The sequence below is a fragment of the Eretmochelys imbricata genome, chromosome 16 (assembly GCF_965152235.1).
Source record: "Eretmochelys imbricata isolate rEreImb1 chromosome 16, rEreImb1.hap1, whole genome shotgun sequence".
Taxonomy (NCBI): Eukaryota; Metazoa; Chordata; order Testudines; family Cheloniidae; genus Eretmochelys; species Eretmochelys imbricata.
The window spans coordinates 736862-758736 of record NC_135587.1 but is presented as its reverse complement, the minus strand read 5'-3'; the positions used below and the strand labels follow the sequence as shown (position 1 = coordinate 758736).

Genomic DNA, 21875 nt, shown 5'->3' with positions numbered 1-21875 from the left:
AGCTTGAGACCTTTCCCCAACACACCCCAGTGACAAAAGCTGAAGCCACAGGATGGCAGCCCTGGTGAACGAGGCAGGTCAGCAGCCCCTGCCAACTGAATCCTCCCAATCTCTCGAGAGCGGGTCCAGCCCTACCAGCAGCAAGACCAGCTTCCCACGCCCATGCGCCTCAGTCAGTCACCATCACCAGTCAGTCCTTGGCCTCCCAGGCTGCCAGGGATAGGAGCAACTCTCGATGGTGGCTGGGGTGACATGGACACTAGGCCATGGGGAAATGGGTGCAGCTCTGTGGGGCAGGAAAGGTTCCCAGAGGGCACTTAGGGGACTCTCCTGTCCTTCGCAGGAGTGATAGCAGAGCACCACATCCTAAGAAGAGAAGTCCATGAAGTCCAGAAGTCCCCACTAGGCTCCTTGCGACCAGGCCAGCGCATGGCAAGAGGATGGGAAGGAGGCCCTGGGCCCCACCCCAAGCTTCTGAGTCGATTGCAGCTGCTTACCGTGTCCCCCATCAGTTGCTGGGCTTCCCCCAGGAGGGAGTAGACGAGCACCAGCCCAGCCTGGCTGACATGCAGCAGGGGGTCGTGGATGGCCAGCAAAGCTGTCTGCACGAAGGATCTTCTCTCCCCGACGGAGAAGAATTTTCCAAAGACCTAAAACCAAGAGGACACGAGGCTCGAGTAGATTGCCCAGAGCCAGCCTCCAAGTCCTGGCGGTACAATGGCGTCTCATGCCCCAAAGGGCGGGGAAGAGAGCTGCTGTGGCCAAGGCACTTCATTCCCCAGGAGGCTTTCAGGGTCCCAGGGCTCAGGGAAGCCCCTTTATTAAAAGGTGGCAGATGCTGAGGGACCAAAGCCTCCAGTGGCTCTTTCGGGAAGGCAATTTCTGGCAGGGGCCAGGATGAGCTGGAAATGGATCTCTAATGTGTGTGAGCAGGCCCAATCTGCTGTGCAGGGCACAGAGATGACAGGGGACCCTGTGTTGCTTCCAGCAGAGAGATCTCCTGCACCTCAGCGGCTAGAGGAGTGTGCGTGTGTTGTTACGTGGGGAGGGGGTTGGAGCTGACAGACCAAAGGTCTCTTCCCCGAGCTAAGTGATTTCTCTAGTTGCTGGCTATGGCCTCTGCAACTCCTTGGTTTCTTCAAGGGAATCCAACCTGCAGCCTGACAAGAACAAGGAGACTCATGGCCCAGTCCCAGTGTGGGACCTTTAGCACCAGCGTGTCCCACTGGTTGCTGGATGAGGAACTCTGAACTGGAAATAAGGAGTGGGCTCTTTTCCTGTCTCCAGGAGGCATCCACTGCAGGGAACCCAGCCAGCTAGACTCCCTGAGCTGTGTCATGCCCTGGCACAGTGCCCTTACCTCCCCCACTCTGGCTGTATTCTTGTAGCCCAACAGCCTGCTGTCCTGGTGCCAGTCATAGCACCAGAGATCTTCCGCCTCATGTATGGTCAGGCCTGGAAGAAAGAGAGAGAGAGAGACTTTTCTCCTCATTCTGGTTGCAGTTTCTGTGTCCTTCCAATCCCATTGGTGGCTGCACAGTGGAGTGGAGAAGAACAAAGGCAGAGAGAGACTTGTCCTCCAGCTGGGGTCAGTCTGAGAGAAATGGTCTGGGGTCCCATTATCAACCTGTGGTCACTCTCAGTCCCCTATTGGGTTCCATGTCCCAGCTGGGTTCCTTACTCCTCTGTTGGAGCAGCAGTTGGTAGAGCCGGTAAGTCCCCTCCCTGGCCTGCCGGCTGATGTCCTTGTCTGGATCGCTGACAAATAGAGCCAGCTGGGCCACATGGTGCCCCATCCGAGGGAACTCGGCTGAGATCTAATGGAAGGGAGAGCAGAGGGGACTCCATCAGCATTTTCCTCTCAGCTCCCTGTCCGCCCTGGGCCAGAGGGCTCCTTCCCCTTAGCCCCTCTGCAGGAGATGCTGGGGGAGAGGAGCTTGAGATCGAGCCTTCACTTGCTCTGCTGCCAAGGGAGCCCGGGATGCCAAGCAGGGGCTGGAGCATGGTCCCCTTAAAGGCCCAGGGACAACACTGAACCAGGACAAGAAGAATTTGACTCAAGCTACCTCAGTCCTGCTCTGACTCTGCCTCCCCATGAAGAACCCTCCTAAGCCACAGCCCAGGCAGCAGCAGCAGATCCTGCAGCCCGCTGGAGCCAGCCCGCCTCCGCCTGGAGCCAGCAAGCTGGGCTCGGAGCTCACTTACGTCAAACTCAGGGAGAGTGACTGTGTATCTCAGCAGGGCTGTGCTGCTCCTGATAGCCCTGGCTCGCTCCTGCAACACCCTGGACACGACCCAGAGGTTGACATGCTGTGGGGAAAGGAGGCAGGTCAGACTCAGTGGCCAGCTGCTCCTGCTTTGCAAATGAGCCCCCCAAGCCCCCAGCCCCAGGGGCCTGAGACATTCTGCGCAGGGGGGAATATCTGAGTCATTGATGGCAGAGCTTTAGAAGGGGATTCTTTCCCCCAGGATGCAGCTTTTACCCTTCACGTCACAACTTCTCAGCGTCTCTCTAGATTGGGACAATGTTTGGGGTCGGGGCTTGTCCCATCCTCCCAGAATTCCTGATTCCTTAACAGTTCACCAGAAAGAAGACTGAACCCTTGGCCCTTCCCTGCTACGCAAATCCTTGGGGAGATGTAGGGAGTGACTGAAGGCACAATCCCCCCCGGAATTTCAGAGCAGATCAGAGGGAAGGGCTGATTCCCTGGGACCCTCCTGTTTCTCTAAGAAGGAGCATGTGCCTCTTCTCTGAGAACTATCTCCCTAATCTCATGGGCTCTGTGTGTTGGAGGGGAGGGGGAAGGGTGGATTTTCAGACTCTCACTCCCCAAGACATCCAGGAGCCCTGTGCTTAGTGCTCAGCAGAACCAGGCAGAGCTCTGCCTTGGAGTCCCAGCTCCTTACTCTGTTCCTCAAGAAGGAAGGACCTGACACTACATTGCACTGACCCACCAACCAAGAACGGCCCACTGGGGACCCAGCTAGGAGGACAGAGTAGAAAATGAATCTTCAAGTCTCTCCTTTCCAGTCCCCCAAAGAGATACAGTGAAATGGGGCTCACCTCCAAGATGAAGTGGAGCCTGTCTGTGTCTGGGGACTCTGCCAGTAGGTTCCCCAGCATGGCATCCAGGACCTCTGGGATGACTTTGTGCAGAGTCTGCAAAGCATGGGTCAGACTTAGGGAACCTGGGCCTACACCTGCCACAGGATGGGAAGAGGGGTCTCTGGGAAGCACTGGGGAGACTCCCAAACACATCTCCCGGCTTCTCTCCTTCACATCGCACTGCAGGCAATTCGCAAGAATTGATGACCCCTGGACCTTTAATCCACGAGCTTAACAGGTCTCTGCAGAGGGCCTTGTAGGCAGAAGAGTAGGAAACAGCCAAGTTGCTATGGATGGAAGCTGGGCTTCTGGGCAAAACACGGCTTATGAAAGAAAGAAAGAAAGAAAGAAAGAAAGAAAGAAAGAAAGAAAGAAAGAAAGAAAGAAAGAAAGAAAGCAATCCCCCAGGGAGGCGTAATCTCTTCCCTGCTGGAGGGAAGGATCCAAGCCTGCAGCTTGTTCCATCTCCACTACCCCACCCCTAAAGCTGGAGCTCCAGTGAATCAAGAGAGCAGGGACCAAGGACTACTCTGGAAGAGGAGGAGGATGGAGGAGGAGGAGGTACCTGGATGCCGGTGGTGTCCTTCTCCGTGCCCAGGGTGAAGACGGAGTGAAGGGCAGCTCGCAAGAGGTGGGTCTCTAGGGCTGGCTCCAGGGCAGGTTTCATGGTGCTGGCAAGAGAGAGGAGCTGGTGTTAGACTGTGCAGTACGGGGGTGGGACTGTCGCCAACACGGACACCAACCCACAGGGATAGAGGCACAGGCTGGCGAGAATGGAAACTGAGGCACTTAGCTAGGGAATGACAAGGCCAAGGCGTCCCAGACAGACAGTGGCAGGACAGGAATAGCTGCTGTTCCCTGGAGCCTGCTGCCCCTCCTGTATCTGATCCCCAGAGTGAGCTCCTCCCCAAGGCCCCTGTCATGTTATGGGAGTGAAAAGAAGAGCCCTGCCAGGAGAGAGTGACCCTTCCCACCCCATCATCTCTGCCATAGGCACCACTTTTGGGAGGTGACCTGGGAGGGACAGTGACGGTGACTCCCAGCCTTGGGCCCGAGCAGCACTGGGGTGAGGGGAGCCGGCGGGGTGGGGGGGTGGGGCTGTCTCGGTACCAGAGGTTGCCCACTGCAGCCAGGGAGTGGGCGAGGACGGCGCTGGGTGACGAGTCATCGGGAAGCTCCTCAATGAGCTCCTGTGAGACGCGAAGGAGAAAAAGGAGCGTGTAAGATTCAGGCCCCACTGACACCTCCTAGTGAGGAGATGACACAGCCAGTGCACCACATGGCCAGCAGGATTCCCCACCACCTCCCACTCCTCCCATTCCTTCCTGCCCATCAAACTTGTCCCCCTTCCCGGATTCCTGCAAAGCTCACTCCCAATCTCCTTCTCTCCTCCTCCCTGTCAAAATTGCCCCCATTCAGCCCCATCCCGATGACCGAGCTGGGACCATGTGATTCCTTGTCCCCCACTCTCAGCTGTCCTCCAGCCCCACAATTCCCCCCCTGCCCACTACTGACCAGTCTCACAATTTCTCCCTTCTCTTCTCCCAAGTCTTCAGCCCGAGGAATCCTTGTCCTCTGCTGCCCCCTCCAACACCACCCAGCCCCCACCCATGAGCCCGGCCATACCCCTGCCAATCCCATGTCTCCCTCCTCCCTCCAGCTGCCATATGGCGTGTCTCACTCACCACGATCCTCTTCACCACAGCTGCCTTGCAGCAGCACGGCTCCAGCGTGTCCTCCCCTCTCTCCCGTGCAGCCAGACATGCGGGGTAGATGGCCTGAAGGAACAGGAGCTGCTGCCCCTCATCCTGTACCCACCGGGAGCGGGGTATAGCAAGAGAGAACCTGTTAGCTAGGGAACTTCCTACCCCACCCAAACCAGCTCCAGGGCTCAGGCCTCAATGGGAGATTGTGGGGACCCGCCTATTGTCCAAATCCCCCACGACTCCTACGTAAGCAGGATCAGGAAGTGGGACAGTGCCTGTGGGGGGAAACGACCTCGGCTGTTGTGGGACAAACACCCCCATCTTGGGGGTCCACATCATGCATGTAAAAGGGCCCCATTAGGGGTGGTGGATCATGAGGGACAAGACCCTCGGCAGGGGGTGGGGATGCTGGGAAGGGACAGGGCAATCTTGGTTCAAGCCCAGGTGGGGAACATTTCTACCTTCTCTCTGCACTGGAGCTGCTCTCGGATGATCTTGAGAGCAGCTTCATCTTTGGCCATGTGCACCCCTTCCTCCTGCTCCGAATCCCGGGGGGTCCCTGCACCAGGGAGGGAAGGACAGGGGCATGGTGGGCAGAGCAGGATTCAAGACCCCCCTTCCCACCTCAGGCACCCAGGGGAGATCGGGCCCCAAACCTCCCTCTCAGGGATGCCTTCAGGCCCCAACAGCTTTAGAAGCCTAGAGCAGAGCCCCCCCTCCCCTGCCCAGGACTCCAGGGGAGGTGCCTGTTCTCCCAGCCCCGGAGCAGCAAGGACCAAAGTGGCAGCAGCTCTTCACGCCCCCACCCCCAGGTCCCCGTGTGGAAGGGGCAGCTGTGTGATGGCTGCTGCTGTCCCGTGGCTCAGGCCAGACACCTGGGATGGTGACCTCCCCCCCACCCCTGTATCCCTGGGAGAGCGTCTGGGACCAGAGTGTTCACATCCCCGTCCTGACCCCTCCCTCAGCCCAGCCTGGCTCCTCACCTGGTACAAAGCAGTGGCCTCCATCGGCCTGGCTGCTGCCAGAGGCCCAGGTGCTGCCACTGTCCCATGCTGAGCTGCCCGTGCTGGGACAGGGACCTTCCCCCTTCTGGCCGGCGGGGGCTGGAAGGGCCTCAGAGAGCGGGCAGGGCGAGGCCTCCTGATGGGAACGAGGGCTGGGCTCCTGGGGCCACTGCTGCCCACACAACAAGCCCCAGAGCCACCCTGCCCGGCGCCCCTCCTGGGCTGGGTCCTGTCTGCAAAACCGCAGCCTGGGCCAGCTCCACTGGGGCCTGGTCGGGGCCTCTCCCAGCTCGGCGCCTGCGCCGGGAGCCGGGGTCCTTTTCCAGAAGGCCGGGCACTTCCGCCGTCTGGCCCGGACGGGAGCTGCTTCCCCGCCAGCGGGGACGCAGGGCTTGCTCTGCCCCTTGGGAAGGTGGCAGCTGCTTCCCTCAGGCTCTGGGGCCACCTGCAGAGCCTTCCTCCGCAACATCCGCAGGAACCTGGCCATCCTGGAACCGAGCGGGGAGCAGGGGTGAGTCTGGGCTCAAGGCAGCCTTTCACTCCTGGCCCTTTTCCGTCCCTCCTCCTCCCTCCTCCAACCACAGCAGCCCCCTCTACCCCCACAGGAGTGCAGGGAGTGCCATCTACACACACGGGCAGGAGTTCATTGCATGATCTGCTCCCAACGTTCCCCCTCGTAATCCCTGCTGCTGCAATAGCCAGGAAGTCTCATCCTTTTCCAGCAATGGGGTCAGTCCCAAAGACCATCGGTTCCTCTGGACAAGCAGTCCCCTCCTGTCGTCCCAGGCCACTCTCCCACCCAGGCTAGAGGAGGAACAGAAGCCAGTAGTCCGGACTTCTCCTGGGAAACCATTCCCCACGGCAAAGTCACAAAGAGCCAAGGCACAGGAAGACCAGGGCCCCCCTTGTTCCCCCTTGATTTCCAGACTCAGCAGCTCACAGGGTCTGGCCCAGCTCCGAGACTCTCAGCCTGGGGAACGGTGTCCCACAAGGGAAGGGTTGGGAGCCCCATTTCTGGAACCTTTCCAAACACACTGGAGACGGCTCTGGAGAAGCCCGTGCCTGGCCTAAGAGTGAGGGGCTCTTGGGGGCTGTTTGCAAAGGAAATCCCCCTTTGGAGATAGTCTCTCCCCATTTCTGCCTCTCCCTAGACAGACAGGGGAAGCTACCGAGGAACCCGAATGCCACTCACTTGCTCTCAGTGATGGGATGATGGATGGTAGATGTTCAGGGTCAGCAGACTTCCCACGCCCTCCTCCTCACTCTCCAAGCCCAAGGCAGGCTGGAGAGGGTGGTGACCTCAGGAGTTACCCTGCCCAGCCAGCAGGCAGGGTGATGACACTAGGGCGATCGAATAGCTGTGAAAACAAGATTCTGTCTTATTGCCAAGGGACGGAGAAACTCAGCCAGCAGCAGGGGGGTGCAGAACACTGCCCTAGGGCGGAGGTGACATCGCCTCCAGGATCCTGACATCCCAGCACTTTACACACCTACCTGGAGCCTCCCAAACCCACTGAGCTGTAGCCATGGGACCCTAACCCGACTGACGGCAAACGGGCCTCAGCTGGGAGCACAGGGTCACACTGAGTGTCAGAGCCATGGATGGACCCCTTCACTAACCACTGCTGCACACTCCCTCCACAGCTGGCAATTGCAACCAGGCCCTAATGGCTGGTCCCCCTGCCTTTGAGAGGGAGGGTCACTCCTGCTTCCATTGCTGCCTCTTGATCTGTGGGACTTTGGGCAAGTTGCTCCCCCTCTCCATGGCTCTCTGGGACTCACATCCCTGAATGGGCTTTAAAAAAAACAATGGTTAAAGTTTGGCCCCAACTAGTTCTTGTTTCTAGAGACTAGCCATTTCAGCAAAGTTTAGAATTCTTGACATTCAACACCTGGAAACATCCCTTTCTCCTTCGCAGATGGCCTTAACATCCTTTATCTCACCCAGGCTCCCTGCTGCCTGGAGTTAGAGAATTGACCCTATTCCCACTGGACCTACCCAAGGTGTCACACAGCAAAGCGTGACGGAGCCAGAAAGAGAAGACAACAATCCTGACTCCTGTTCTCACTAACAGACAACAACCCCCCCGGAGGCAGGGATAAAGCCCAGGAAATCAGGTGTGAACATTTTCATGGAAACCGTTTTCTGTCTGAAAATCCATTCAGATGAAACCACTTTGTTTCTTGAAATCATAAGAAGTAGGATGAAAATTCTTTGCAAAAATATTTGTTTGCAAAACAAGAGCATCTCCTGTTTGTCACAGTGCATTCAACTGTCTCGTCGTACACAAAGGGGAGACACTATGATCTAGCAAAAAGAAAAAGGAGTACTTGTGGCACCTTAGAGACTAACGAATTTATTTGAGCATAAGCTTTCGTGAGCTCCAGCTCACTTCATCGGATGCATCTGTAGCTCACGACAGCTGTAGCTCACGAAAGCATATGCTCAAATAAATTGGTTAGTCTCTAAGGTTCCACAAGTCCTCCTGTTCTTTTTTGCAAATACAGACTAACACGGCTGCTACTCTGAAACCAACTATGATCTAAAAAATTAGATGAGATGCTTCAGTCTGAGCTAAGTAGTTGCTGCTCTTCACAATTTCAAAAGAATAAAATACAAATAAAAGAGAATATTAGGTCATAATCGGATATGGCTCAGTGTGACAGGACACCCCTAGTCTGCACTGCTCCGAGTGACACTCTTCAGTGGATCCCCAGCAGCCACCCATGGCGAGGTAGGTGGGAGAGGATTGTTATTCATTCTTGACAGAAAGAGAAACGAAGGCTGAGAAAGGAGCAGGGACTTGTCTTAGCTGATGCAGCCAGTCAGTAGCAGAATTGCTCTCAAATGAGCTACAGACCAGCAATTGTTCATAGTAATTATGCAGCAAGTATTTGAGAAGAATTGGATTGTTCGAGAGGATATTGAACTGCTCGGAGACAATGAATGGAGAGCAGCATCCACATTGGTCAGACATATAACTGGTTGTGACTTATTTGCTTGGTCCTAAAAGAGAACAACAAAGACCAGAGTTTCCTCCCTGTCAATAGCTCCCTCCTCAGCCAATCAAGGTTGAGACTTGAGGGGTGGGAGGCTAAGGGTTCTCATCAAATAGCCCAAAGAATGGCCGTGGTCACCACCGAGGCGATCATTCTCGGAGCCCTATTCCAGTCTCACCTCTCTGTGAGGGCCTCCCACAACACCCCCGGCCCCCGCTCCACACACAGAGCTCCTGGTGAGCAGAGGAAAATGACAAAGGAAGCAAGAAGAGAAAGGTAGGAGGGACAGAGGAAAAGGGAAAACAAAAAGGAGAAAAACCAACGTCCCCAGTAATTCTAAGGGACAAAGTCCTAGGTCGGAAATAAAATACTTCCCCCACAATCTAATGTTTTCCTTTCCTAAAAATCAACCGGCACCTGATGGATCAGACTGAAGAGGTTCCAAACCTCTCCGAGGCTCTTACCTTCTATACAGGGATGTCTGTTTTCGATCAAAACCACTACAAGAAAAGGAGAAAACTCCAAAGAGGGTCCTCCTTGCTCTCACGAATGTGAAAGTGAATGCTCTCTCAGTCCTCCAGGAGAGACCTCGAGAAGGAGACGTGCTGAAGCAAAGCCACAGGGATCTCCGAGCTTGCCCCTGTCCTGCACCCCTGTCCTGCCTGGCTGATGTCAAGATCTCTCTGTGAGATCATCGCCTCCCCACCACCTTTGTCCAATAGGCTGAGGTCCTGCCAAAGGCCCTTGTGATGTCACTGCCACACCCACCCCTTCCCTGCAGTGCTGATGTCCTGCCCCTGTCCAGCCACATTGGATGTTTTAGCCGCTTCCCCTGGATCACCCCACGCAATGACTCTTCCTTGTGGGGATGACACCGACTACACAGTATAACACAGAACTTCTTCCCCAGGCCGCAATTAGGTTTTCACAAGTTAGTTGACTTTAGGGCCAGAAGCAACCGTTAGAGCATTTAATCTCATCCCCTGCGTATCCTAAGGCCTCCTGTATATCAGAAGAGCTGGGCTTTTCTTTTACTCAAATGTTTTCCAGAAAGGCATCTAGTCTTTATTTGAAGAGATCAAGAGATGGAGAATCCATCATTTCTCTTGGCAGTTAGTGCCAATGACGAATAACCCTCTTACAAATCCGGGTCTTATTGTCATTATACTTTTTCTGATTTCTGCTTCCATCCATGGGGTCTTGTCATGCCTTTCTCTGCTACATAAAAGAGCCCTTTTATACTCAACATTTTCTCTCCATGAAGTCAAGCAACTCACCTCTCATTTGTCTTTTGTGTATACTAAACAGATTGAGCTTTTTCAATGTCTCATTAGAAGGCATCATCCCCATCACTCAATTACAAATCTTTTCTGTACCCTCTCCAATTGTTTTAACATAATATTCAAAATGTGGACACAATTACTGGATTCAACATTCCAGCATCAGTCTCACCAATGCTCTTTCACTTCCCTTTCCATTCTCACTACTCTATCCAGCCAAGAATGGTTTTAACCTTTTTTAACACAGTTTCACATTGACAGACCGTGCTGAGAAGCTCATCCTCTATGGCCCCGAAATCCTTTTCAGGGTCGCTGCTTTCCAGCGGATTGTCCCCCATTCTGTAGGGTGCCACCTGACTCCTTTGTTACTGAAGCTATGGGGTTGCATTTGGCTTGATTAAAACCTAATTATTTCGTAAGTATTTTAGAAGAACTAGCCCATTAGAGAGAGAATCGTGAATTACTCCAAGACAATGAATGGAGAAAAGCGGCAAGAGCAATCAAATACATGTTTGGTTATGGCCTATTTCCTTGGTCTTAAAAGAGAGTAAGGAGGACCTGAGTCTCCTCCCTCACAATAGCCCCAAGCTCCCCCAATCAGCATTGAGACTCTGAGAAGCAGAAAGCTGAGAGTCCTCACCAGATGTCCCGGGTCACCACCGGAGGGAGTCACTCTTAGAGCACCATTCCAGCCACACGTCTTTGGGAGCAACCCCCCATCCCCAACTCCACATGCACAGACAGGTCCTGGTGGTGAAAGGAAAGCAGGGGAAAAGGACAAAGATGCAAAGGAAGACGAGAAAGGAGGGAGAGACAGGAAAAGGGAAAACAAAAAGGAGAAACCCCAGTGTCCCCAGTAATTCTAAGGGACAAAGTCCTAGGTCTGAATTAAAATGCTGCCCCCACAATCCAGTGTTTTCCTTTCCTAAAAATCAGCTGGCACCTGATGGATCAGACTGGTCAGGTTCCAAACCTCTCCGAGGCTCTTACCTTCTATACAGGAATGTCTGTTTTTGAGCAAAACCACTACAAGAAAAGGATAAAACTCCGAAAAGGGTCCTCCTTGCTCTCACGAATGTGAAAGTGAATGCTCTCTCAGTCCTCCAGGAGAGACCTCGAGAAGGAGACGTGCTGAAGCAAAGCCACAGGGATCTCCGAGCTTGCCCCTGTCCTGCACCCCTGTCCTGCCTGGCTGATGTCAAGATCTCTCTGTGAGATCATCGCCTCCCCGCCACCTTTGTCCAATAGGCTGAGGTCCTGCCAAAGGCCCTTGTGATGTCACTGCCACACCCACCCCTCCCTTGCAGTGCTGATGTCCTGCCCCTGTCCAGCTACATTGGATGTTTCAGCCGCTTCCCCTGGATCACCCCACGCAATGAGCGTTCATTGTGGGCTCAAGTCGAACAAAGTAAAACATCAGAGGCTTCTCCCCGTGCTACGCTCAGTTTTTCATAAATTAGCAGACTTTATGGACAGAAGAGACAATTAGAGCATGTCATCTGACCCCCTGCATATCACATGCTTTCTGTGGAGCGTAGGAGCTAGTTTTTGACTACACACGTTCCAGAAAGGCATCTAGTCTTCATTAGAAGACATCAAGAGGTGGGGAATTCCCACCACTTCCCTTTCTAGTTTGTTCCTTTGGTGATTCATCCTCACGGTTGAATATGTGTGCCCTCTTTCTAAGATGAATTGGTCTCTTTTGAGTTTCCAGCCACTGGGTCTTGTTATTCTTTTCTCTGCTAGATTAATGAGCCCTTTCATACCCAATATTTTCTCTCCATGAAGTCACTTCAACACTTCAATGAGTCACCTCCCGATATTTTTTATCATCTAAACAGGCTGAGCTCTTTCAATAGCTTATTCGCAGGCATTTTTCTCCAGCCCTCAAAACGTTTCATTGCTTTTTGCTGCCCCATCTCCAATATTTCCAAATCTTTTTTCAAAGGTGGATGCCAAAACTGCATGCAGGATTCCATGATCAGTCTTCCTCATGGTTTCAGAGTAACAGCCGTGTTAGTCTGTATTTGCAAAAAGAAAAGGAGTACTTGTGGCACCTTAGAGACTAACCAATTTATTTGAGTATAAGCTTTCGTGAGCTACAGCTCACTTCATCGGATGCATACTGTGGAAAGTGTAGAAGATCTTTTTATATACATACAAAGCATGAAAAAATACTTCCTCCCACCCCACTCTCCTGCTACTAATAGCTTATCTAAAGTGATCACTCTCCTTACAATGTGTATGATAATCAAGTTGGGCCATTTCCAGCACAAATCCAGGTTTTCTCACACACACCCCCACCGCACACACACAAACCCACTCTCCTGCTGGGAATGGCTTATCTAAAGTGACCACTCTCCTTACAATGTGTATGATAATCAAGGTGGGCCATTGCCAGCACAAATCCAAATTTTTTCATGCTTTGTGTGTATATAAAAAGATCTTCTACACTTTCCACAGTATGCATCCGATGAAGTGAGCTGTAGCTCACAAAAGCTTATGCTCAAATAAATTGGTTAGTCTCTAAGGTGCCACAAGTACTCCTTTTCTTCCTCATGGTGTGTCACCTCCCTATGCTCCTCACTGCTCTTTTCATACATCTAATGATGGCTTTAGCCCTGTTCACCACAGCATCACCCTGGGTGCTCATGTTGAATGGCTTGCCTAGCATGGCCCCGAAATCCTCTTCACGCTCAGTGCTTTCCTGGATACACTTCCCCACTCTGTAGGTGTGGCCTGTATGCTTTGTTGCTAGCTATAGGACCCTTCTTTTGTTTCTTTTCCAACTTGTTTTCTTTGAATGGCTCCTCTTTATCAAGGGATCCGATTGCTCTGTGTCACTGCCCTCTCCTCATCATTAATTACCACTCTGCTACTATTTTATCACCCACCAACGTTAGCAGCAGTGATATTTTATTTGGGTTGCAGTTCATTGGTATTTATTTTCAAGAATTAGTCCTTGAGAGCCTCTTCATATCCCTCGTGCCCATAACCTGCTCCACACAGCACAGTGAGAAAAGGCCGCCCAGCCCAGCTGTGCCCTAGGGGCTAAGCACAGAACAAATGTAGGAGCTTGTGTCATCCATAGCTTCTGAACAACATGTGGGGGTCATCAGCTTACAAAGACACTCTAGACCGGTAGCATAGACAGGCCCCAAATGTATCTAAGTGTCCCGCCTTGAAAAACAGAAGACAAAAAAACATAACCTTGAGTAGCTTTATTTTATAGTCGTGGAAACTGAGGCACACAGAAGCAAAGAGATTTGCTCATGGTCAAAAAGTCACGAATAGAAAATGGCCAATCTGCTGATAGTCAGTCCTGGGCCGTAGCCGTGTTTGTCCTGGCCTCTCTGCTTCAGCTCCAGTAACAACCCGAGTGGAGGTTTTCTTTCTCTCCGTGTCCTTTAACTTCACGTCACTGGAGAAGAAAGATTGTTTCTGACCAGCTGGCTCTAATGCTTAAAAACCTTCATTTTTTTCTTTCACTAGGAGGATAATGCTGGACGTTTTCTCTCATCCACTTTCCTTTGGAATAATTTCAATCCAGTCCAAAGGATTTCCTTTTCCAGTGTGTCTTCAGCACCTTTCCTAGCAAACAGTTCCTGTTCGAGCACAGGTTTCCAGTTTCAGGCTGTCCCAAGGTGAGATGGCCATGAAAGGGGTAGTAGCTCAACTCAACCTATCCCCAGGTGAAGGGAATAAGTGCAGGGGTCACATGGGAAGAAGGAGCAGCATGTAACTAGGATCCAGGCCTGTTGGGCGATATAAGAACAGCCTGTGCTCAGCCAGGAGAGAGACCCGCAATGGGAGCAGGCCTGGGAGGGGCTTGGATAGTCCTTTCAAGTCAGTTTTGGTACACAGCAGGGGATGGAACAGCCAAGCTGCTAGGGTTGGGAGCTGGGCCTCCTGGCAGTGTCCAGGAACGAAAGCACAGCACCTGCCAGGAAGGGAGTCCCCACAGAGGGACACCGTAATCTCCCAGGGAGGGAAAAGGCTCTTACTGCCATTTCTTAACCTCATGGGGTGTTCTCCTGCTCTGCCAACCCCACCCCTATTTCAGCATCTCCAGGTGCCTGAGGGAGCAGGCACCAGAGGCCATCCTGCAGCTGGGACAGAGATGGAGGTTGATGACCTACCTGCCCGTGGTGACCATGGTGCAGGACAGCCCTCAGGACATGCGAGTGCAGCTCCAGATCTGCAGAATGCACCTTCCCTTTGCTGGCACGAGACCTTGCAGGTTGCGGGAGGTGAGACAGGCACTAACTTTTGGTAACCCTCAGTGGGATCAGAGGGTAATGGTTTGTAGAAAGTGGTGTTGGAGAGCTTTACAAAAACTAGGCAAGCCATTTACAACACACACTTTGTTTCTCTACAAAAGCAAAAGGACACTAAACTATCTAAACTACTACATGCCACAAGGGGCCACAACAGTGGTTCCCTTAACCCACCCAGCAATATTGTTAATGTCTCCAACTATACTCTTAGCCCAGCAGAAGAATCTGTCCTATCTCGGGGCCTCTTCTTCTGCCCCTCCACCCCCACGAATATGATACCGTTCTGTGGTGACCTAGAATCCTATTTTCGATGTCTCCGACTCAAGGAATATTTCTCACACCTCTGAACAACATACTAACCCACAGAGAGCTTCCTACCAAGACGACAAAAAGAAGGATTCTGGGTGGACTCCTCCTGAAGATCGAAACAACAGACTGGACTTCTACAGAGAGTGCTTCCGCCGACGTGCACGGGCCGAAATAATGGAAAAGCAACATCACTTGCCCCATAACCTCAGCCGTGCAGAACACAGCGCCATCCACAGCCTCAGAAACAGCTCAGACATCATAATCAAAAAGGCTGACAAAGGAGGTGCTGTCGTCATCATGAATAGGTCAGAATATAAACAAGAGGCTGCTAGGCAGGTCTCCAACACCACTTTCTACAAGCCATTACCCTCTGATCCCACTGCGGGTTACCAAAAGAAACTACACCATCTGCTCAAGAAACTCCCTGAAAAAGCACAAGAACAAATCCGCACAGACACACCCCTAGAACCCCAACCTGGGATATTCTATCTGCTACCCAAGATCCATAAACCTGGAAATCCTGGACGCCCCATCATCTCAGGCATTGGCACCCTGCCAGCGGGATTGTCTGGCTATGTAGACTCTCTCCTCAGGCCCTATGCTACCAGCACTCCCAGCTACCTTCGAGACACCACTGACTTCCTGAGGAAACTTCAATCCATCGGTGATCTTCCTGATAACACCATCCTGGCCACTATGGATGTAGAAGCCCTCTACACCAACATTCCACACAAAGATGGACTACAAGCCGTCAAGAACAGTATCCCCGATAATGTCACGGCAAACCTGGTGGCTGAACTTTGTGACTTTGTCCTCACCCATAACTATTTCACATTTGGGGACAATGTATACCTTCAAGTCGGCCGGATTGCTATGGGTACCTGCATGGCCCACAGTATGCCCGCATTTTTATGGCTGACTTAGAATAACGCTTCCTCAGCTCTCGTCCCCTAATGCCCCTACTCTACTTGGGCTACATTGATGACACCTTCATCATCTGGACCCATGGAAAAGAAGCCCTTGAGGAATTCCACCATGATTTCAACAATTTGCGTCCCACCATCATCCTCAGCCTGGACCAGTCCACACAAGAGATCCACTTCCTGGACACTACGGTGCTAATAAGCGATGGTCACATAAACACCACCCTATACTGGAAACCTATTGACCGCTATACTTACCTACATGCCTCCAGCTTCCAACCAGGACACACCACACGATCCATTGTCTACAGCCAAACTCTACGATACAACCGCATTTGCTCCAACCCCTCAGGCAGAGACAAATATCTACAAGATCTCTATCAAGCATTCTTACAACTACAATACACACCTGCTGAAGTGAAGAAACAGATTGACAGAGCCAGAAGAGAACCCAGAAGTTACCTACTACAGGACAGGCCCAACAAAGAAAATAACAGAACGCCACTAGCCGTCACCTTCAGCCCCCAACTAAAACCTCTCCAATGCATCATCAAGGATCTACAACCTATCCTGAAGGACGCCCCATCACTCTCACAGATCTTTGGAGACAGGCCAGTCCTTGCGTACAGACAGCCCCCCAACCTGAAGCAAATACTCACCAGCAACCACACACCACACAACAGAACCACTAATCCAGGATCCTATCCTTGCAACAAAGCCCGTTGCCAACTGTGTCCACATATCTTTTCAGGGGACACCATCATAGGGCCTAATCACATCAGCCACCCTATCAGAGGCTCATTCACCTGCACATCTACCAATGTGATATATGCCATCATGTGCCAGCAATGCCCCTCTGCCATGTACATTGGCCAAACTGGACAGTCTCTACATAAAAGAATAAATGGACACAAATCAGACGTCAAGTATTATAACGCTCAAAAACCAGTCGGAGAACACTTCAATCTCTCTGGTCACTCGAACTCAGACCTAAAAGGGGCAATTCTTCACCAACAAAAAACTTCAAAAACAGACTCCAAGGAGAGACTGCTGAATTGGAATTAATTTGCAAACTGGATACAATTAATTTAGGCTTGAATAAAGACTGGGAGTGGATGTGTTATTACACAAAGTAAAACTATTTCCCCTTGTTTATTTCCCCCCCTACTGTTCTTGTCAACTGCTGGAAATGGCCCACCTTGATTATCACTACAAAAGGTTTTCTTCACCATCCGCCCCCTCTCCCGCCCACCCCTGCTCTCCTGCTGGTAATAGCTCACCTTTCCTGATCACTCTTGTTACAGTCTATATGGTAACACCAATTCTTTCATGTTCTTTATGTATATAAAATCTCCACACTGTATTTTCCATTGCATGCATCCGATGAAGTGAGCTGTAGCTCATGAAAGCTTACGCTCAAATGTCTTTGTTAGTCTCTAAGGTGCCACAAGTCCTCCTTTTCTTTTTGTGGATACAGACTAACATGGCTGCTACTCTGAAACAGTGTTAGTCTTGCAGATGCAGACTAACACTGCTGCTACTCTGCCATGCCTCCACCCACTTTAACCCAAAACAAACTCAGGTTTTGGGTCAAAGGGGGTAGAGGCATGGAACAGAGTATATAGTGAACAAAAGATTGATTTTAAAAGCGTCAGAACAATATTGTGAAAACAGGAAATTCCTAGTCTTGACAATCTTTCACGAAAAACCCTTGCATTCCAAAAATAGTCACTTTTCTACAGACAATCCTTCCTTTGGAAAAGATTTTCAACCGTGTCTAGAAATCGCTCCCAGGTCAGTGTCTCTCGAGCGTGGGCTGCACTCATTTGCCCTCCCCTTCCCCTGGGGATGTGTATGAAGCACTAGTTAGAGGGGTACAGAGGAGGTATAAATAAAGATGATTAGGTCTTGACGAATACACATGTGGAGGGTGTGGGGGGAGAGAGACATGACTGATTGTATTGTCCTGAAGTACTGCACAGCTTCCAAAGATTTGGTGAATGCTTCTCTGGGGGTCTGATTCTGCAAACCAACTTCCAGGAGCATCAGATGTGCATCTGACAAGGCCCTGCTCCCTCCTCATGTCCAGGCCACTTGGCCAGTGGCTTGGCATGAGTAACTCTGATGCTGGACTGCCATTTTCCTACCCCTGCCTCTATGTGCATTGTAAGCAGCTGCACTGCTGCACATCCAAGTGGCTAAAGAACAATCAACAGGCTTCACTCTTCTTCACTCTCTGGTCACGCAATTACAGACATGAAAGTTGCGATATTACAACAGAAAAACTTCAGAAACAGACTCCAACCAGAGACTGCTGAATTGGAATTCATTTGCAAATTGGATACAATTAACTTAGGCTTGAATAGAGACTGGGAGTGGTTGAGTCATTATGCAAGGTAACCTATTTCTCCTTGTTTATTCCTTCCCCCTCCCCCACACTGTTCCTCAGACATTCTTGTTAAACCCTGGATTTGTGCTGGAAATGGCCTACCTTGATTATCATACACATTGTAAGGAGAGTGATCACTTTAGGTAAGCTATTACCAGCAGGAGAGTGGGGTGGGGGAGAGAAAATCTTTTGAAGTGATAAACACCCATTTTTTTCATGGTCTGTGTGTATAAAAACATCCTCACTGTATTTTCCACTTTATGCATCTGATGAAGTGAGCTGTAGCTCACGAAAGCTTATGCTCAAATAAATTGGTTAGTCTCTAAGGTGCCACAAGTCCTCCTTTTCTTTTTGCGAATACAGACGAACACGGCTGCTACTCTGAAACCTGACTACACAGAGTGCTGTCAGTTGCACAAAGATAAAATGGAGAAATGTTGTGTGTGTTTAACCTCTTTCAAACAGTGCGCTCTTAAATGTTGCAAATAATTTCTAGCTCAACCAGAAGTTAGGGGCTTGAGGTAGGAGTCTCCCAGGCATTGTCTTCACTGCAAAAGTGTGTTTACACGGAGATAGCTAACTTGATGTAAAATCCGAGTGGAGACATAGAATAGAAACATAGAATATCAGGGTTGGAAGGGACCTCAGGTGGTCATCTAGTCCAACCCCCTGCTCAAAGCAGGACCAATCCCCAATTAAATCATCCCAGCCTGGGCTTTGTCAAGCCTGACCTTAAAAACTTCTAAGGAAGGAGATTCTACCACCTCCCTAGGTAACGCATTCCAGTGTTTCACCACCCTCCTAGTGAAAAAGTTTTTCCTAATATCCAACCTAAACCTCCCCCACTGCAACTTGAGACCATTACTCCTTGTCCTGTCCTCTTCCACCACTAAGAATAGTCCAGAACCATCCTCTCTGGAACCACCTCTCAGGTAGTTGAAAGCAGCTATCAAATCCCCCCTCATTCTTCTCTTCCGCAGACTAAACAATCCCAGTTCCCTCAGCCTCTCCTCAGAAGTCATGTGTTCCAGACCCCTAATCATTTTTGTTGCCCTTCGCTGGACTCCTTCCAATTTATCCACATCCTTCTTGTAGTGTGGGGCTCAAAACTGGACACAGTACTCCAGATGAGGCCTCACCAATGTCGAATAGAGGGGGACAATCACGTCCCTCGATCTGCTCGCTATGCCCCTACTTATACATCCCAAAATGCCAGTGGCCTTCTTGGCAACAAGGGCACACTGCTGACTCATATCCAGCTTCTCGTCCACTGTCACCCCTAGGTCCTTTTCCACAGAACTGCTGCCTAGCCATTCGGTCCCTAGTCTGTAGCGGTGCATTGGGTTCTTCCGTCCTAAGTGCAGGACCCTGCACTTATCCTTATTGAACCTCATCAGATTTCTTTTGGCCCAATCCTCCAATTTGTCTAGGTCCCTCTGTATCCTATCCCTGCCCTCCAGCGTATCTACCACTCCTCCCAGTTTAGTATCATCCGCAAATTTGCTGAGAGTGCAATCCACACCATCCTCCAGATCATTTATGAAGATATTGAACAAAACCGGCCCCCGGACCGACCCCTGGGGCACTCCACTTGACACCGGCTGCCAACTAGACATGGAGCCATTGATCACTACCCGTTGAGCCTGACAATCTATCCAACTTTCTACCCACCTTATAGTACATTCATCCAGCCCGTACTTCTTTAACTTGCTGACAAGAATACCGTGGGAAACAGTGTCAAAAGCTTTGCTAAAGTCAAGATACAATACATCCACTGCTTTCCCTTCATCCACAGAACCAGTAATCTCATCATAGAAGGCGATTAGATTAGTCAGGCATGACCTTCCCTTGGTGAATACATGGAATAAAGTCCTTATTTACTTTCTCCACACCAGTCCTGATTTTATAGACCTCTATCGTATCCCCCCTTAGTTGTCTCTTTCCCAAGCTGAAAAGTCCCAGTCTTATTAATCTCTCCTCATATGGAAGCTGTTCCATGCCCCTAGTCATGTTTATTGCCATTTTCTGAAGCTTTTCCAATTCCAATATATCTTTTTTGAGATGGGGCGACCACATCTGCGCACAGTATTCAAGATGTGGGCATACCATGGATTTATATAGAGGCAATATGATATTTTGTGTCTTTTTATCTATCCCTTCCTTAATGATTCCCAACATTCTGTTTGATTTTTTGACTGCCACTGCACATTGAGTGGATGTTTTCAGAGAACTATCCACAATGACTCCAAGAATTCTTTCTTGAGTGGTAACAGCTAATTTAGACCCCTAAAAAGTATGGCTCTGGTTTGGGAATCCCCCTCACATTCTCAGTCATGAAGACTGATGCAAAGAATTCATTTAGTTTCTCCGCAATGGCCTCATCATCCTTGAGTGCTCCTTTAGCATCTTGATTGTCCAATGGCCCCACTGGTTGTTTAGCAGGGTTCCTGCTTCGGATGTCCTTAAAAATTTTTTTGCTCTTAGTTTTTGACTCTTTGGATGGCTGTTCTTCAAATTCTTTTTTGGCCTTTCTAATTATGTTTTTATGCTTCGTTTGTCAGAGTTTATGCTCTTTTCTATTCTCCTCATTAGGATTTAACTTCCATTTTTTAAAGGATGCCTTTTTGCCTTTCACTGCTTCTTTTACTTTGTTGTTTAGCCACAAGTGACACTTTTCTGGTTCTCTTACTATGTTTTTTAATTTGGGGTATACATTTAAGTTGAGCCTCCATTATGGTGTCTTTAAAATGTTTCCATGCAGGTTGCAGGGATTTCACTTTTGGCGCTGTACCTTTTAATTTCTGTTTCACTAACCTCCTCATTTTTGTGTAGTTCCCCTTTCTGAAATTAAATGCTATGGTGTTGGGCTGCTGTAGAGTTTTCCCCACCACAGGGATGTTAAATCTTTACTAGTGTGTCTTTAAGTGAGGTGTTTGGGAAAATCTCTGCTTGGTAAACAAAGGCTGTTGCACATCTTCCCCACATCGAGGGGGGAGAGAATTAATTAATGAGCTTGCATTGTACAGATCCTGTGCAGTGCAAAATGATACAATTCTGGGCTCATACTCCAATAGGGGTGCAAGGCTGGGGAGCTGGGAAAATGGAGGTTGTCTCCTGTTTGTCCTTGCGTGGCTTAGGTAAAGCACTGAGGTAACTCAGTTAGGTGTGTGGCGTCACCTGCTGTCATGTTGGGTGATAACAGGGCCTGGAGGGGCTGGCTGTGTATCACCAGTAGAGCAGTGTGAGAAAGGACAACTCAGCTGAATTGTTAGGAGGCACAGCAGTTCCAACCACTCCCAGACTACACCCCGGGGAGTGACAACCTCTCACAGCGGGCAATGACCCTAACTCAGGCTGAGCAGAGGGAACCTTTTCCCAGTGCCCTCCCCAGCAATCCTCCCACCCTTTGCCCAGCCCAGTGCTGCCACGCTCTCTCTGCCAAAGTTACCGACTGGGTGTGGGAGACCTTTCCTTCTCCTGCTGCACCTCCCCCTGGCATTTTTCTAGCTCACTCAGCTTCTCTCCCTGGCAGCCAGGCCCAAATGTGGAGCAGAGGGGGCAGGACAGAGATGCTTCTCACGTTTGAGGGTGGCTACTCTGGTTTGCTGCCTTTGTGTACAGAGCCTGGCTGGGGAAGGGGTGGCTCGCCTCCTGTCTCACTGCCTGGACCTGGCTGCCAGGAAGAGGGGGCTGGTTGCAGGACCACAGCCCAGCCTAGTGGTATTGTTTTCACAAGAGCCCCCAGGGCTGTAATGTTACCAGGGGGCTCGCTCCAGCTCAGCAAACAGCAGGAGTCAGTTCCAGGAAGGGAAACACCCAGGTGCTGCTACAGGGGGGGCTTGTTTCTGAGCTCGGGAAAGTGAACCTTACCCTGTTACACT

The 21875-nt window shown here is 50.7% G+C and overlaps 1 pseudogene; it reads right to left on the bottom strand.

Moving 5' to 3' along the window:
• Nucleotides 1–21875, bottom strand: part of LOC144276083 (zinc finger protein RFP-like) — a 349317-nt pseudogene that overhangs the window by 225827 nt on the left and 101615 nt on the right.